Here is an 18,594-nt window from a genome sequence, read left to right as displayed (position 1 = left end):
CTAAAGCAAAGAGGCTCCTTCCCACCCACAGCAGGAAGAAACATGCTGAAATCACCCACAGAAACAGCAGTCATCAGAATGTACAGTTACATAAAGAGCTGTAAATACAGCCGGCAGAGATGCTCTGAAAGGAAGGGGTGTGGAGGCAAAGGGGGTACCACTGCGATCACCAGCAGAGAGCAAGGCCATGAAGCACCTGGCACTGGAGGGGAGACAGTTTCCACTAATACAGAAACTGCCTTAAGAGATCAGAAAGAATGCACAGTGCCTGAGCAAAGGAGAAGCCCTCAGATTCCCTCATCTGGAAGGAGAGAGCAGTCAATATACAGTACAACAAATCAGAGGGAGATTCTGAAGCTGAGGGAGATGTCAATAGAAGAAGAGCAGAGTAAGGTCTTCCTGTAATTATGGATCGTGATTTGTGCTGTTAAACTGCATCTGTGCAAAGCACAACAAAACAAGGCCCAAAAGGTGAGAGCTGAATGCAGAAAACGTCACTGTTCTTACCACCAAGACCTCTCCTCAGAACAGAACAGGCACCACATTCACCTGCAGTCACTCCTGAGCTCACCGAACTAGGTGTCACACCAGCACTCTGCAGGCTCAAAATGCTTTACTCTTTTAGCATCTGTGGTAGAAGTATCCAGTTAGAGAGCTCTGCAGTGAGCCATGCAGCAAGCTGTGCAGTGAATTAAGCAGCAAGCTGTGCAGTGAGCCATGCAGCAAGCCATGTAGTGAGTCATTCAGCAAGCTGTGCAGTGAATTATGCAGCAAGCCATGCAGTGAATTAAGCAGCAAGCTGTGCAGTGAGCCATGCAGCAAGCCATATAGTGAGCCATGCAGCAAGCCATGCAGTGAGCTATGCAGCAAGAAGTGCAGTGAGTCATGCAGCAAGCCATGCAGTGAACTATGCAGCAAGCTGTGCAGTCTGTTCCTGTCAAGGGAAGGTATGAATGGAATTAAGAATTCTTCTCTCAATAAATTCCACTTAGCTGTGAACCCCTCCAGGCATGCTGGGAATTGCAGCTACAGGACTAACGCTTAGCTTAAGTGACAGTGCTTTCCCAGAATCACTATTTGGTAAGACTTGGGTCAAGTTTTCCTTTCACTCACACCAGAGCACACTTCCCAGCCCCATCTCTTCCTGCCTAGTGCCCTGTCTTTGTCATCTGTTCCCCTTCTCTGCCCTGACACCCATCAAGCTCCAGCCTGCCTAAGGGCTGTTTTCTGCTGCCTGCCTCTGGCTGGCCATTGCCACGAGGAGCAGAGGGTGAGCTGTAGCAATCGTGGCAGATATGTCTCTCTGCTTAGCCATCTGTTTGTGCAAAACTTGTATACACATCAGCTTCTAAGGTCTCCATTCCCCCACCAGAACACCCAGGGGCTGGGCAGACTGCTCAACAGCAGGCGAACAGAAATCAGGAGGCAAAGCTAAACCAGCAGTACCCACACATTTCCAGGACTGTGCCTGTTGCAGAGAGCAGTGCCAGTCCTCTTTGTCTATGCCTTTGCCAGCGCAGACAATCACGAAGAAGAGAGCTTACCAGAGACAATCAGTGCTGCAGCAGGGTAACAAGGAAAACCACTGCATTTCAGCTGCAGATCTCTGCTCATCAACGGGCTTGCAACTGCAAGGCACCACCTTCTCGCCTGGGCCTGCATTATTAACTCTCCCAGCTTCTGCTCTTTCATCCCAACACACATAACGTGCGCTTCGGCTTCTCTCCCTTCTGGAGCAAACCTCCCCCACAACTAATGACCCTGCAGGATCCACTTCATCTTTCTTAGCTGTGTGACAGTGCAGACAAAAGAGCAGCTGTCCACCACCAACGCTCAGCTCACAACCGCACCACTTCCAAGGAGGTCCTTAAACAAAATATTTAGGATGACCCAGGATTGGGAACAAAAGGCAAAGAGACTCAGGCTTGTCCTCAAATGCAGCACAAACGGCTGCTTAGCCCTTGGTGCTCCAGCTCTGTTAGCTCTGCACTGAGAAAGACACTGCAGACACCTCTGTCAAATGCTGCCTTGGGCACCCCGAACCCCAGCGCTCGCTCTCCTTTCTGCATGCACATGGCAGGGCAGTGGCTGCAAAGAGGTGAGAAGTGCCTTCTCCTTTCCTAACCTCTGTCATGTAAAAGGCAAAACAAGAGAGCATCCGAAAAAGCCTCAAGTTTAGCAGCTTCCAGGCCCAAACATGTTCATCTCTGTAGCGCATTGAAAATGAAGCTCTGCAAGGCTCATACACTACCACTAACTTGAGTGCAAGGACAATACAAGGCTCAGGAGAAGGCAGAGCTGAGGATTTTCTCCCTAGCTAGGTAAAAAGCAAAACCTAAACACGGTGGTTGCACACTCCTGTATTCCACAACAAGTTCTTAAGGCTCCTGCGTGCTACAGCACCAGCAGCACATCCTCGGTTTTTATTGTAATCTTGTGGCTTTTTATTTGTAACTTATATGAAAAGAATCACATTGATTGGGGCAGATTTAACTCAGTAAAACCTATTCTGCTGAGATTGTCAGTGCTAGGTGATTTTATCAAGTTCTCTTTTGGTTTCATTTTCTTCCTCATCCCTATCCCCAGGGGAGATTGCAGCCCAGCTTGCAGAGCAAATTGCCCTAAATTGAGTTCTTTCTCTGCCATATACAGGCCTGCCTTTGGCTCCTCTGCTTGAAAACTTTACACATTCTTATTTTTTCTCCATCGTCCTTAACACCCCCTTCTCATTCCAATTAAAATGGAGAAGTCTGCACCGATACCTGCTCCCAATTAAATGAACACTGCATCACCAGCCACACTCTCCAGATCTCCTTTACCCTCCCTTCATTAGCCCTATTCCTCTGAGGCTTCCTGGCTGTCTGCCAGGGACTTATGGCAAGAATTCAAAATCTTGTACACTTTATCCCCTCAAAATCAGTCTTGAATTTAAGCAGCCTGCTCCTCGGGCCCAGCATGAGAAACGCTGGTAACTGGCTCCAGGGGGAGGGGAGAAGAGAAAGCAAAAGGCTTATTTAGAAGGTTAAAAAGCTGCCATAAAAGCAGCTTAGCTAAGAGGGGTCAAACTTCCGGGCTCATTGGCTTCTGCTTCCTCCCGCAGAGCTCCTGCTGGAAGGCGCTGGGCGCCAGGAAGGTGCTGCTGCTTCACTTGGGAGTGTTCGCGCCTGCAGAGACGGCAGCCCTGCCTCGGCACCTCAGGCGTGCTCAGCACTGCTCAGCACACCGTGCCCGCAGCACAGGCAGGTCTGGAGCAGCGAGCGGGGCCAGGCCTTCTCTGGGGCCATGTCGCTCTGCAGCAGACGTGTGCAGCACAGTGCCAGCACCGTCCGCTCTCAGCTGACACTGAACGGCCAGCACCAGTGCTGCAGCTCTGCACGGGCAGCAGAGGACAGCTGCATGCATGGCGCTCTGGATTGCTCTGTTTATAACATGGCTTCTTGCTGCTGGTTCGTCTCTTCTCTGTGCTGTTGCATTGAACTCTTACCTCCACCTGCAGGCTTTTCCATCCTGCCCACACTTTCTCCTTCCCACCCCTGTGTGGCAGGGCGAGAGGGGCAGCTGGGTGGGCCTTGGCTGTGGCTGGGCCTGAACCAGGACATGATTTCGTCTTGTAGGAAGCTATGATATTTTTGTAGCACTGTAGTAATCCTCACAGCAGCCCTGCAGCAGAGGTTTTTAGCAACACGGATACTTCCCAGTGGCTTTCCCTCTCCAGCAGGCCAGGGAAATAGTGTGGTTTGCTGCACTGATCCCACCTGGCCCTCAGCTGGCTGCTCCTCCCGGGCAGGCTGAGCTGGCAGAAGGGTTTGCAGGGGCCCAGGCGCCAGTGACTCGCAGGCTATTTGTTTAATCTTCTCTGTTTCCTCATTTCTCAGTCTATACTTCTTCATGCAGGATGATTCCTGTCTAATGAAAGCACTCTCCTTGGAAAAACCTTTGCAAGTGAAGGAGGGAAAGCTAAACCTCCTGTTAGTGGAAGCTGTGTCCAACCTTGTTCTCCCCTGTTACTAAATCTTTCTTTAGAATCATTGCTTCTTACTCCCTTTTACAGGTGAAACCAGGAAAAGGTTCCAACCACAAGGAAAACGAGTCAAGAGCACAGTCATTAGGTCTTAAGATTCTCTCTGCAAGATCGTGCTGCATTTACTCACGTCCACAAGCAACTGCCAACAGTGCTCTTTCCTCCGCTGCAGACAAGCGGCAAGTGCCAGGCTGTGGGTCAGGGCTGGCACACAGCGTTCACTGTGCAAAACCACACAAAGGCACAGTCATGCAAGATCCCCAAACACTACATCCTGACAGGTTAATGCAGTGCATGGAGAATGGCCCTAGCTACTAAGCCACCATCAAATAACTACTGAAGTGCATGAAATAAACTCACTATATCCAAATAGAGAGCCTCAGAAAAGAACCAGCAGCACCTCGGTGCTCGCACACTGCTGGGCTGCACTCAGTGTTAGAAATAATCTCTGGTTAGGAAAGGCTACAGATAACACAAGCCAAGAAAGACCTGTGCCACAGAGCTGCAAGACAAGTAACTGATGGGTAAACAGCATGGACACAGGCGACTCCAGGTCATTCTGACCTACAGGCACCATGATGTTCCGGGTGCTGTGTGAGCTGCTGCACACACCACTGTTGTTTTCTTCAGCACCCATGCTGGCCTGAAGTTTGGTATCCAGACAAATTCAGGCTGGGATTTAATTCCCAGGGCCTTACGCTCTTTCAGCAGATTTTGTGACTACCCAAGAAAAAAACCACAATCCTGAAGAAAGATCCAGCATTTTTAACTTTGGTGCCATCCACCAGCAACAAGACCATGACCAGGAAGAAAGTTCAGCGTTTAAAAGTTAGCTGCCAAAATGAGATAATTTTTAAGCTCCTGATTCTTGGAGTGAAATCAAAACAATCTTGTTCAGTTCCCAGGTTTCCTAAATAGAACATGGGCAAAAGGAGATATTTTAGGAGGAGCCAGTGAAGCCTTGAGCTGTGATTACCTAAAATTATTACAGTTAACAAGCAAATGCCTACATCGTGTTTGGGAGCAGCTACAGACCAGCCCTGTGCATGCATTTCCAAACCTCCTAACTCAGGAACTGAAGCAGTTCCTGTGCCTACAGGGGACCAGAAGCCTGAACTTCCTTGCCATGCTCTCCCTCCTCAGACTGCGGGTGGCTCTCTCTCCTTGACACAGTGGATCTCAGCTCTGGCAGAGTTTCAGCAGTAAGACTGGAGGCGATGAGCTGCGCCCAGAGCAGCCTTGTACCGCACAGCATCAGACAGGGTTTGAACAGTGCAGACTCAAACCTGCTCAGCTGGAGGGAGGAAGTGAGCCCAAGCTTTCAGATATTAGAGAAATTATTTTGAATATGTAGTCACTCTATAAAAGGGTAAATCTATTAACTGATTTTAGGAGTTTGAGTCCATACCCACATTTTGATAGGATTCTGCTGCAGCTACCACGTCTGAAGCAGACACCAAGGCTGCCAAGTGACTGAGTCTTAGCATTCTACACTACAAATAACTGTTTCTGGACATATCTGGCTTGTACCTGGCATAGGTTTCCATCTGTGTAGCATGGTCAGGATTGGGATGATCCTGAAAAAGCTCATAACTGAAATTCTGTGCACCAGAGGAATTTTGAAGTTAACAAATACATAACCTTCATCCTTCTGACGTAGCCTTCATCCTTCTGCTTAGCCTCCTTATGAGATGGCAGCTAGCTGAGCATCTTCAGTATTAGACCTGGGTATCAAATTTCACTTTACAGCTGGATATCTGAATTCTCTCTGCCTGTCTTTGGATCTGCCCCTGGATTGGCTGGAAGTTTTCTGTCTTCCAAGAGAAGGTCACATTGCAGCCAAATCTAAATTTCCCAGATCAGAATCTTTATCACCCAAATGTGTTCTGCACTGGGTAGCTCCCAGGTTTATGAGTGCCTGAAAGCCATCTAATGTCTCCTGACTCAGACAGAGAGAGCTATTTCGACATGCAAAGCACAGCTGCAGAGTATTGCAAACAGGCCCAAAAAGCAGATGGCTAGAAGATAGACCACTGCCCTGTGTTGCCACTGCTTATTGGGAATGAATGTTTCTTAAATTGTTTTCCTTGGACAAAGTGAGCCAGTTCACCCTCACTCTGAAGAGCATCACCATGCATCTTTCAGGTCATGTGCTGCCTTGGAAAAAAGCCAAACATGCACCCATAAACAAGACTCAAAGTCAAAGCATGTTCATCCCAGCACAGAGATCTCTGAAGCTCCACTCTGAGATGCGTTTACCTTCCAAAGCTAAATTAATGTGCTTGCAGTGCTCTTTTAAGGAGTAGTGCAGCAAGCCTTTCTAGGAATTTCAATGGCAGTGTTAACTGCACCACAGGCTTGCTTTGCTATTGCTGGAGGCCTCAAAAATGACAAGGACGCAGCCAACCCTGTGCTGGGCTGCAGCAAGAACAGTGTGGCCAGCAGGGCAAGGCAGGGGATTCTGCCCCTTTGCTCTACTCTCCTGAGACCACACCTGGAGCACTGTGTGCAGTTCTGGAGCCTCCAATACAAGCAGGACATGGAACTGTTGGAGCCAGTCCAGAGGAGGCCACCATGATGCTCAGAGGGTTGCAGCAGCTCTGCTATGAGGATAGGCTGAAAGAGTTGGGGCTCTGCAGCCTGGAGAAGAGAAGGCTTGGAGGAGACCTTGGAGTGGCCTTCCAGGATCTGAAGGGGGCTACAGGGCTGGGGAGGGACTATTGACGAGGTCTTGTAATAACAGGACAAGGGGTAATGGGTTTAAACTGGCAGAGAGGAGATTGAAACTGGATGTTAGGAAGAAGTTCTTTCCAGTAAGGGTGGTGAGACACTGGCACAGGTTGCCCAGGGAGGTTGTGGATGCTCCCTTCCTGGAGGTGTTTAAGACCAGGTTGGATGAGGCCTTGAGTGACCCATTCTAGTGGGAGGTGTCCCTACCTATGGCAGAAGGTTGGAACTGGATGGGCTTTGAAACCATTCTATGATTCTATGAATCACATCCACCCTATTTTCATCAGACTGTATCAAAGTCTGGAGTACTGCATTCAGTGCTGGAGTTACTGTTACAAGAGGACAATGGATGTGCTGGAAGGTGTCCAGAGAAGGGCCACGAGGATGAGCAGAGGGCTGGAGCTGCTCTGCTGTGAGAAGAGACTGAGGGAGTTGGGGCTGTTCAGTCTGGAGAGGAGAAGGCTCCAAGGTGACCTTATTGTGGCCTTTCAGTACCTGAAGGGGGCTACAAGAAAGCTGGGGAGGGACTTTTTAGACTGTCAGGCAGTGATAGGACTGGGGAGAATGGAATAAATCTGGAAATGAAGAGATTCAGACTGGATGTTAGGAAGAAGTTCTTCAGTATGAGGGTGGTGAGAGCCTAGAAGGGGTTGCCCAGGGAAGTGTTGGAAGCCTCATCCCTGGCGGTGTTTAAGGCCAGGCTGGATGGTGCTCTGTGCAGCCTGATCTGGTGTGAAGTGTCCCTGCCCATGGCAGGGGGGTTGGAACTGGCTGATCCTTGTGGTGCCTTCCAACCCTGGCTGATTCTAAGGTTCTATGAAAGCCAGAAAAGAAAAATGACTGACTATGGCCAAGCAGACCTCCAGCAGCATGGCAGCACTTCAGCCAGCCACTGAAACACCCTCCCCTGCCTGCCGATTGCTGCTTTACAGCCACCGACAGAGCAGCAGCACCACAGCCCACAGAAACAAGGCAATGGTCAGAGGGCATTCAAACTGCTAAGCCAAAATCATAAAAAGAAACCATCTACTGAGACCCGAAAGTGGGAAATTCTTCAATGAACAGTTAAAGCCCAAAGTTAAAAGCATGACAACTTGCTCTGCCTCAGGAAGTCGTATTGATAACTTCTGATTTTGTAGAAGCCCTCAGTAATCAAGTGCAGTTAAGAGGTGCACATTAAACTTTAGTGGCTCTGTTGGATTGTTCCCTTCAAAAAGTTATAGACCTCGAGTGTGCTTAGTGTTGTCTACAACATTCTCAAATCACTTCCATTTATTCTTCTAATTACTCCACACAATTTAGTGACTTTTTTTTTTCTTCTGCAATTCTACAAGAGTGATTCCATTTTCAACGACACCAATATGAACCAGGAGTCATGCAACCAAAACCAGTGGATTTGCTTGGTTTAAAAATTGGAGGCAGTTATGCAATGGCTTCAAAATATGGTTTACATCTGAGTCTCCCTGACAATAAGACACCTGAATTTAAAACATAAGCTAATCAGGAAAACATTTCATGTTAGGATTTTAGCGTCTCACATTTGCCAACCTAATCACACATACCCAGCAAGCTTTGAACTAGAGAGACTCAGCTCCAGAGTCAGACCTGGGCTAGAAACTTCATCTGGCAATCTTTAGCTAGCACTAATAATTGTCTAGCCTTTTCCCAGGAGAAGGGAAGCTAAGGAGAAAAAAGGAACATTTCAATAATGGAGACTCCCCACAACCTCTCAGACACCAGATGACTTTGGGGTGCAATCATGTCTAATCATTTCCAACCTAAGCACCCCCCTAAGGGATGAGCCACAGTGGTCTCTGCAGTCACGGCTTTGACAGACTGGTGTGATCATGTGAAATGGCAAGAAGGGGACTGGAGTATGTCAGCATCTCTGCTCTTCCTTCAGTGTCCTCATAAGGCTGGTGCAGACTCCACACAGGTTACATGGCTTGCTGAGGGAGAAAGGGCTCAGGGCTATCCCTGCTCTGTCAAACCTTCTCTCTGAATGCCTCTGGAAACACAGCAGAAACAGGCTTACACTGACAGGACTTTAGACTAGGGCAGGGCAGAGAGGTGACATGCCAAACTTTTGCATCACTGCCTGCAGAGCTCCTTCCTGAGAGGGTGTTTCAAAAACTTAATTCAGAAGACAGGAAACCTTCACTTGATCAGCGTTCACCACACCACCAGATGCTGCTGCAGCACTGGCAAAAGCAACAGGATCACAGTCAGTGATAATTCAGCTATCGACAAAGAGTTCGAGCATCCACTTCTGCTACTGGAAAAATTAACTGCAGGTGAAAGAGAACCCAGAAAGGAAATTTATTATTGAATAAAGTAGTCGACTAAGCTAATTTAGTTACTTCACTTACATCATTTGTAGTTAAAAGGAGATGAGAACAAGAAGGTATTTAGAGCTGCAGGTAAACCGCACAGCAAGCACCACACGTGAAACTCCTAACAAGCACACATCCTAACTTTTGGTCCCCAGGCAGTAATGCCACTTGATTTGGTGTGGTAACAACATGTGCAGATTGGCAGGGAGTGATGAATCACTCCCATCTTCCACCCTTCGGTGGGCTGACCAGCCCTCTCCAGGGAGGTGGAATTATGGTCACACATCTTTAGCTCCTGCATCAATACCAATTATATTCTAATGTGTTTCTTCAGACTTCCACTGCAATGGGGTGGGAGCAGGGGGCACACCTGGGGAGTTTTGTTTGGGTTTTTTTTAACAAGTGCTCTCTCACACAGGTGAATCAAAACATCCAGCAAGCAAACAGTGCCAGTCATTAGTGACCAACACAGCAGCAGGTTCAGGAGGAGCTGGGGCACACTCACAGACAGAACACAAACACCTGGACCATGGCGTGCCACAAAAGGTCAGTACATGGTGGGGCTGTTTAGATGGTGGTGTTGAAGAGTAAGTGCTGTGAGGAACAGTGTTCCAGATCCTAAAAATGCAGTCAACAAAGGGTGAGAGGCCTGCATGGAACTCTGAACCATGTCACATCAATGGCAAGGAGATCCTGAGGTGGAGCTAAGCTGAGCCTGCTCCCAGAGGAAGCACCAAGGAAAGAGGTAAGTTTGTAGAACACTCTCGCTTCCTCTTTCTTTGTCACTTGTCATCAGAAGTGCTTGGGAAGGCTGCATTTGATGACATCCTTCCTCCTACAGGCAACAAGCTCTGTCTGAGTTGGACACAGCTCAGACCAATCTGGGATAGTTAAGTACAACAGGGTGGTTGGATAGAGGACTTCAAACAATCCCCTTCAGGAAACACTTGCCTCTGCTGAGAACAGAGACCACTCACAAAAGCTGGGCTCTAGCTTAGGAACATCCACACTGAAGACAGAAGTTCTCTGTATTTGCAGCTCCTCCAGGTGAAGCAGATCTGGGGTTAGTCCATCATTTCACAACTCAAAGTGAACAAACATGCTTATGGAAGGGGACAATTGTCTTAAATATAAATACAAATGCAAATCCAGACTACAGTCAAGATACCGAAAGCAGAAGAGCACAAAATCAAAGCCACTTTGGAAGAGACTTGCAGAGACTATGACAACCAGCACAACATCTGTCAGGTGGGGAAAGATTAAAGCCAGACAGTGTTTCCTCTCAGTGCATGGAAGTTTGCAGGCACTAGCCCATGCATGCACAGCACAGCCACCTGCAGCATGGCTTCCTTGGGTGAATTTCTGTGGCAGTGTTCCATCACTGCAGCAGAAGATAAATAGCCTGTCAGCATGACAGTAAATGGGGCAGATATCAACCTGAAGCTGGGCATCAGAGCACTGAGGCAGCAAGATGCAAATGCAGTTAGCAGCGCTGAAAGAAAAGGAAGCAGCAGCAAGATGCAGAAGAGAGGTGAAGGCAGCCAGCGAACTGCCAGAGACAGCACCTGCAGCAGTGGCTTGCAGGTGCAAAGCCTTGTCTTCAGCAAGGGCTTGGTACTGCTGGAGGCCAGTCTGGCCACTGACAAAGCTGAATCCAGAGCAGAGAAACTGGGCTGGTGTTTAGCCTTCTAAACTAATATTGATTTATAGAAGCATCAGCTGCAGAGGATGCAGTACAAGTACCTGGGTTTTTAAACTCCTGGTGGCACTTATGCAGCTGAAGCTATGGGACACATTCTGCAGTTAAAAAAATCATGTACCTTACAAATAAAGAAATGAAGGTTTTGAGCAAATTGCTAATTGCCAAGAGCCTTTTGCTGTGCTCTGCCAAAGAAAGAGAATCAGCATCAGAAGACTGCCTTTGTGGCACTGTAGCTGCTAACACTGAAATCACTTTTTGTACTGAAAGTCTTAAGGGAGCTGTTGCAATGAAGAAGCAAAACAGCAGATGTTACCCAACCCAGCACTGGTATCAACTGAAAAATAACACACAGAAGATAACACAAGCATTGGAGCATTAGGAGATACAAATAAGCAAAAAGTGTGTGCTGCTTTCAGGAAAATATGGTACCCAAAGGCACTAATTGACTCCTTGGACTAAACCACATCTTCAGCACTGTGAAAACAAAGCCTCCATCAGCTTAAAGAAGTGCAAAGGAGCCTTGTCATAGAGTCATAGAATGTTAGGGGCTGGAAGGGACCTCAAAAGCTCATCCAGTCCAACCCCCCTGCCAGAGCAGGATCACCCAGAGCAGATCACACAGGAACACATCCAGGTGGTTTTTCAATATCTCCAGAGAGGGAGACTCCACAACCCCCCTGGGCAGCCTCTTCCAGTGCTCTGTCACCCTCACAAGGAACAAAAGTCCTCCTCATGTTTCCATGAAACTTCCTATGCCTCAGTTTCTATCCATTGTCCCTTGTCCTGTCACTGGACATCACCCAGCAGAGCCTGGCTCCAGCCTCCTGGCACTCACCTTTACATCTTTATAAACATTGATGAGATCACCTCTCAGTCTCCTCCAAGCTCCAAGCCCCAGCTCCCACAAGCTCTCCTAACAGAGCTGTCCCATTCCCTTCGGCATCTTTGTGGCCCTGTGCTGGACTCTCTCAAGCAGTTCTATGTCCCTCTTGAACTGGGGGGGACCAGAACTGGACACAGTACCCCAGATGTGGCCTCACCAGGGCAGAGGGGCAGGGGAAACCTCTCTCGACCTACTTATCACAGCCCTTCTAATCCACCCCAGAATGGCATTGCCACTCCTGGCCACCAGAGTACAGTGGTGGCTCATGGTCAACCCCAGATCCTTTTCCCTTTTGCTGCCTTCCAACAGGTCAGTCCCCAACCTATCCTGCTCTTTTTCTTTCCACTCAATAGCAAAACTGAGTCAAAAACACTTTAGAAAAGAGAATTCTAGTCTGCAGCCACCGTGCTAACATTTGTAATCAGGGGTGGAGAGAAAGGAGACAGATGAAACACTCCCCTCAAACTTGGAGACGAGAACAGGGTGCAAGGAAACAAACTGAAAAAACAAAAGGAGGGAGTTTGTTCCCTTTCTCTGCATCTTTTTTTTCTTCCCCTTCCTCTACTTTAAGCACAGAGGTCAGGACTGCATGATAGGCTTGCACAGACCCTAAACAGGTGCTGGTCTGTGACGAAAACGTGAGGAAGAAACGAGGAACCTGGGCAATCAGGCAGATGCAGGCCAGTCTGTGCCCCCTTCACCTGTTCAGCAATCCCCTGTTTTAAAGAGACAACGCTGGGCAAGGCAGCGAGGCTGCAGAGCACAGCAGAGCAGCTTCCTGGCAGTGACAGACAAGATTCTACTGCCAGGCAAGAAAAATTTGCAATAATTTTCTGTAATCCAAGCAGACTTTTTTAGCACTTTTATTGCCGAAGCAATTCTAAATAACAGAGCTTGTCTTCTAATAGCATTGCTGTAATGATGGTGTTTTCTAACAGAAGTGCTATTATTACAGGAATAGTATTATAATAGTGGCATTATTATTGCAGAACCCTTCCCATAACAGCAGAGCTAAATAAGCCTGCTTGGATTACAGAAAATGATTGCAAACTTCTTCCACGGCACAGGAAATGCTGAGCCTTTGTGTCTGCCGTGAGCCAGGGTTTAAGAAGGTTCGTGGAAGGCTGACAAAAATCATTCAAAAGGAGCTCTTGCTGCAGGGCCCCTGCAAAGCCTGGCATGGCTCAGCCACTGCTGCACCTCACCACAGTCTCCACTCCAACTCCAGTCCTGCTGCTGAGGTGGCTGAGCACAGAAGGGAGCAGAGGATGTCTTTGGGAGAAGTGAAATCTCTTCGATGCTAGAGCACAGCCCTCAAACGTTGGAATATCATCTGGGGTGATAAAAAGATGTAATATTCAATAACAGTTATGCAGCAAAAATGCCCGGGAAGAAATCCTCTATCTATATCAACAACATTAATAGGAATTTCCCTCATCATTCAATCAAGGATATATTGCTCTGCCAGAGACTCGGAGAGCACTCGGCTAGAGAATTTAGCTCCCATATAGGAAATGAATAAGTAAATGTGAGTTTATAAAATTCCACTTCTTTTTATTGAAGTTATCTGGTAATACCTCAGTGCTGAGACTCTAGTGCAGTACAGAAGACAGAAAGAATCCAAGTGCCAAAGCTTCTGACCTTTTTAACATTAAAATAAAATCCTATATACTTCTCAGTTGATACAATCAGATTATGCCATCTGGTTAGGATGGAGTCTGTGAAACAGTAAAGTAAGAAAATTCAATAAACTCATATCCTCTGCAGGCATTTTTACATTTTTAGACTGTCAAGAAAGCTTTAGATGTCTGTTTGTATGAAATGAACTTATTTCATTATGGACCTCAGGCAGACAGGAGTTCTGCTGGATCTCTGCAGCCTGCGTCGCTGCCCAGGGCAGGCTCTTCACAGCAGCGGTCCCAGCTGGTCCTCACCAATGGGACTCTTCCTCAGCTGTCTTTAGGAGACTGAAAGGTAACAGATGGCCCAGGACAGCAGCTTAAAACACACAGCTAAGGAACAAGTCTCACACAACAAATGGTTTTAAAGCTATTGAGTAGCTTTTCTAACTACTCTTCCGAACTCCACCTTCCAACACAGTCACTAGCAGACTGGAGTCATGCTACAAACAACAGTAAAAGATCTGCACAAGTCCTCAAAGCTGACCCTTACTCTGCTCCCCCCAGGCTCCTGATTCCAAGCAATCTCTTTTCTACCCAGGTGTCCTGCCTCAGGCAAGCCTGGTCCCACATGCCCTGCAGCACTGGGGCACTGGAAAGCAGGCTGGCACCACTGCTTCTCCCCAGCTCCTCATGGGCAGGAGCCACCATGAGGCTTTCCAAGAGAGAACCTTTAACTGACACCTTGTTGGGGTCTGGAGGCTGGCAAGAGGCGAGATCGGGGTACTGACGACTCGACTCAGCAGCTTGCTACGCATCAGTACGATTTTATCAGGGTAATGCAGTGTCTGATATAGTGCCCAGCCAGCCTGGGGCTGGCAGAAGTGGACAGTACAGATTGGCCCAAAGCCACCTGCAGGGTGCAGGTAGGTTCCCTTATCCAAACAGCCCGTGGTCCCACCTCAGCGGGGCTGGCAGGGTCAGCCCCCTGGAGCTGCGTACGCCCCAGGGGCTGGCAGATTCCATCCCCTATCAGGTGTGCGTGGGTTGCTCAGCCTAACAGCCTAGCTCTCCCATCACAAGGTCTCATGTTTACAGCTCATGCCCCACTGCGGGAGAAATTCTCCCACAGTACCTGGCACAGCCTCCCAGGGCACCTTGCTTCCCTGCTCTTTCCATTGTGTAGGCTCTTTGGGGCACGAAAGGCCCATTCTGCCCATCCCACAGGGAAGAACCTACCTTTATTTGTCAAGAAGTGACCAAGAGACCTCAGGGGCCACACTGGAATGCTGCATCCCTCCTCAGCTGCCTGCTGGCAGCATCCTAGGCAGGGAGTTTCTGAAGCAACAGCTCAGGCGAGGCTCTCTCCTGCCAGCTCTTGCTCTCCACAGCACCCCAAGGAGTGTTGGTGTTCTTCTCAGGCACCTGCTGCTACTCTGTTAAACACTTTCCTAACAGACTTCATCATGGTTTGGCAGCTCTGTATGCAAGTGCTACACTTGGCTGCTGCAAGCCCAGCCCCTGCCTCGCCTTAGCCCCTGCTTTGTCATCCCCTCGTGCTTGTTAAACTCCTGACACACTCATTTAGAAATCAGGGAATAAGTGCCCTGGTATTTTCCCAGCCTGTTGATGCAAAGCTGAGCAGCCAAACAAACTGCTCTCCCTGCCAGGCTCCCTACACTCCGTAAGCAAAGCCAGCTGGAAGGGAGAGGATGGCGCAGTGACCCCACTGGGAATGGTACCTGGAGTTTTTGGCAGCCCAGCAGAAACACCTCCAGCTCTCGTGCTATGTTTCCATCACTTTGATTTTCTCCAGAGGTTTCAGAATCTGCTGAAAAGCTCCCTTCAGCTCTGAATGCACCAGGGGAGGAGAGAGAAGCAAAGGCGGGGAGCGGGGGGAGGGAGGGGTGTGAAAAGGGGGATTAGTTGATGAAAAAATGTCAAGCTGCCTTCAGTGGAGGCAAGAAGAGGTCTGGGGTAATAAAGCAAATTAGCAGAGCAGAGGATAAGAAGCCATGTTTGAAATAAAGAAGTGCTAATTTTAAGCAGCAAGGGAGAGGTTAGAATACAGAAGTGCTAATGGTATGCAGCTTGGGAAGGAGCTGGTAAAGCACTGGGTTGAGAAAGACAAGACAGAAGCCACCACCAAACCCCAGCATCCCTCCTTAGTGCTGCCATGAACGCTGCTGCTGCACTGAGATGCGTGCTGGACTGTGCCCAGAGCACCCAGCTCCCCTGCTGCCCTCCTGCCCTTCGCTTGCAGCAGGATCCTGGCAGATACAAATGCTTCTTCTTCACTCCCAGGCAAATCCTTCCCTTTGTCTTTTATAACAATCTGATGCACTAGAATTCCTCTTGGCTAATCTCCTTCTATTTTACACAGTCTTACAAATATTCAGTGACAAGTATTGCTTTAAAATAACCCCATTTTCTATTTTGAAGTGCATCCTATAATTACTCATTTTATTTTGTAGGCTATTTGCTGGTCTATTACTAACTTGTTTCCACATTTTACACAGCTTGCTACTTGATAATAACTGTGCAGAGAGGGCACAATGCAAAGTTTAGGCCTAATTTAGATTCTGCTTGTATTATTCTTCCTCTTTTAACAAACCCTTCGCTCTCTGAATACACTGCCTTTGCTTTCCAGCTCTGTTAATGGTCTTGAAGAACAGAACATATGCAAAGCATCCCAGTCCTCGCTGCTTGCTGAGGTAACTTCCACTCTCCATGTTGCCAGCAGGCATCAGGGCACAGCTGCACCCTGAAGCTGTGGCATTTAAAGACTAACAGCACTTTTGTAGATACTGGGCTTTACTCACACACCTTGAACAATGGATTGGGAACTCAAAAAAATTTGCCTGCCATTGGAGGACCTTTCAGAGTCACAGATCTGTGCCAAACAGTGTGGGACTCCAGAAGGCAAAACCATCTTCTCTGGATATTTCTTCTGTGGCTCATCTGCTTTTCTTCCAGGGGAATGCAGTTCCATGCAGCTTAAGCTCACACCTGAAAGAACTTTTAGCAAGTAATAGCAATAAAATAAATAACTAAACCCCCACAAACCATTGGAATGATCTGGCTGAGGTGTTTTTACCAGAATGCTTGTTCTGAGGTGCTAATGTTGAGAAAAGAATACTCTGTGTATCTAATAACTAGGCAAATTAAAACTCTGAGAGATGCACAAGGACAAAGCCTTGGTATAAATTCTGAGAACTTGATGTTCTATAGATTTCTCCTGACACAAAGAATAATGGTGGAATTCTCCTTGCTCCCATAAAATTGATTTATCATCTAAGATCCACATTTCATAGTTTGGCAGCTACAAGATAGCTCATGGAAAAGCTCTTTGGGATGTTCTCAGGGCACTGTGCTCCTGCTGACAAGCAGATGCAGCTGTGTGGAACTGACTCTTCCTGCTTTTGGGGAGGATTTGCAGCACCTCTTTCAACCAGGTCTCTTGCAGTGATTAGTCTGCTCTACAGCTTCTGCACCCCAGCTCCTAGGTGCAGCTCATGGGCTGCTTGCAAAGCCTGTTCCTCCCTTATGGTGCAAGTTCACCTCTTCATCTCCCTCTCTTTATCACTCTATCTTCTACTGATGGCTAGGAAACTCCCCATCAACCTGACTTTCCCTAAGCTTGTTCCTTTCCACCCATCCACAGGAGTTGGAGAAACTGTGGTGCAGGAGTCAGCCAGCAGCCCCCCGGCTTTGCTGAACAGACACCTCCGAAGTCCTGCATGGAGAGGCCACCAGCTGCTGTGGGAGCAGCTCTAGATGAGGTCAATGGAGTGAAGCGGTCAGTGGGAGGGCACCACGAAAAAGCTCTTTGGAATGCCTGGTGGGAGCCTCCTGCTGCAGGCATTAAGCCCACAGGCCAAAGAAAGAGGAGTTTTAGAATACTACTGCCCCTTTTCTCTCCACCTGCACAGCAAGTCGGCTCAGTCCCTGACCTCTGAGCCCTCGCAAGGCAGTTCCACTGCTCAGACCCTGCAAGATTTCTTTGTGTTGCATTTTCTTGAACTGTAACTTCTTCCTCAGTGTTTCCTTTCAACTTGGAAACTAACAGAGAGCCACTTGCTTCCTGTTCCTGCCACTTTCAGACACGGTCTCTTTTCACTAGTGAAAACTCAGACATAGAGACATAGAATCTTACACTCACCCAGAGTTGGAAGGGACCACAAAGATCATCCAGTTGCAGACCCCCTGCCATGGGCAGGGACATTCTACCCTAGATCAGGCTGGCCAGAGCCAGCTTGAGGACACCTGCAGAGACCTTCTGAAGATCCCTCCCTGCCCCAACAGCTCTGCTGCTGATCCTGGTCAGTGCTTGCTGCTCACACAGCAATGCATTGGTCATGCCTGTTCTGCCTCTAAGATCCTTGCTGTTTGTGTTACCACCACTTCCAGACCTTCCAGCAGGCTACACTGCCTTGTATCCTGTGATGGCAGCAAGGAGAGAGGAGGTGGCAGCTCATTTGCCACACCTGGGACAAGTAAGCTGCTTCTGCCTAACTCCCCAGCAAAGCTTCCCACATCACAAGACATTGCCCTTTCCTTGCCGAGCCAGCCAGAAGGATTCCATGCGAGTGTGACATCACTGTTGCACCCTCTCTCACCCTTTTGCTGCCTGGATGGGGGCATTCAGCCTCTGGATTAGTGAGACAAAGCACTCAGCTCCTTGCTTTGCAGGGCAGATTGCTCTGCCTTGTCCAAGCCCAAAGAAATAGGGCTAGGAAAGCAACCAGTCAACAAATCTGGCCACATAACACAACAGATTGTCTGCTCTACACACCCCAGTCAGAAATGCATCAAGTTTCACACTAGAACTACTTCTTTCTTGTTGTTCCTATATCCAGAAGCTCCTGACTGGCCTGACAGAGCTGCACATCCAGTGACACAAACATGTTTCCATCTTCAGTTTATTTCAAACAAGCAAACCCAAGCACATCTCCTAAGCTTCAAGCCCCTCTCTGTCACTGGGTTTACAAGGCGATTGCTGGGCGAGCACACCCCCACGCCTTGCAGTGCAAGAAAACGAGAGGAGGAAGAGGCTGCGAAGGCAGGAACTGCCCTAGATGGATGTCCTTGCGGCGCTAGATGTGATAGAGGCGATTAGCATCCGCTGATAGAAGTGATTAGCATTCACTGATCTTCCCGAGGAATGTACCAGGATAATTCATTAGAATGGCTTGGAAGTGCAATTAGTGAACTCTAGTGTAAATGACACTGCTGTTCATAGGCCTACCCATAAGAGTAATTATATTTTGAAAACTACTTAGTGAAAAATTGATTGAATGGCTCCT

At 48.2% G+C, this 18,594-nt stretch overlaps 2 long non-coding RNA genes across 2 annotated transcripts in view; both read right to left on the bottom strand.

The window, feature by feature from the left end:
- LOC135189535 (uncharacterized) overlaps positions 1-18,594 on the bottom strand; it is a 56,744-nt gene that overhangs the window by 12,303 nt on the left and 25,847 nt on the right. The gene's annotated exons all lie outside the window — the stretch shown is intronic.
- Positions 12,601-14,729, bottom strand: LOC135189536 (uncharacterized). The gene is made up of 3 exons (XR_010308130.1): positions 14,528-14,729; positions 13,513-13,636; positions 12,601-13,002 (listed from the first exon to the last, which is right to left on the bottom strand). It is a non-coding gene; the product is annotated as an uncharacterized LOC135189536 (long non-coding RNA).

The sequence above is a fragment of the Pogoniulus pusillus genome, chromosome 33, assembly GCF_015220805.1.
Source record: "Pogoniulus pusillus isolate bPogPus1 chromosome 33, bPogPus1.pri, whole genome shotgun sequence".
NCBI lineage: Eukaryota > Metazoa > Chordata > Aves > Piciformes > Lybiidae > Pogoniulus > Pogoniulus pusillus.
The sequence above is the reverse complement of the archived record's forward strand: the minus strand, read 5'-3'. Positions and strand labels throughout refer to the sequence as shown.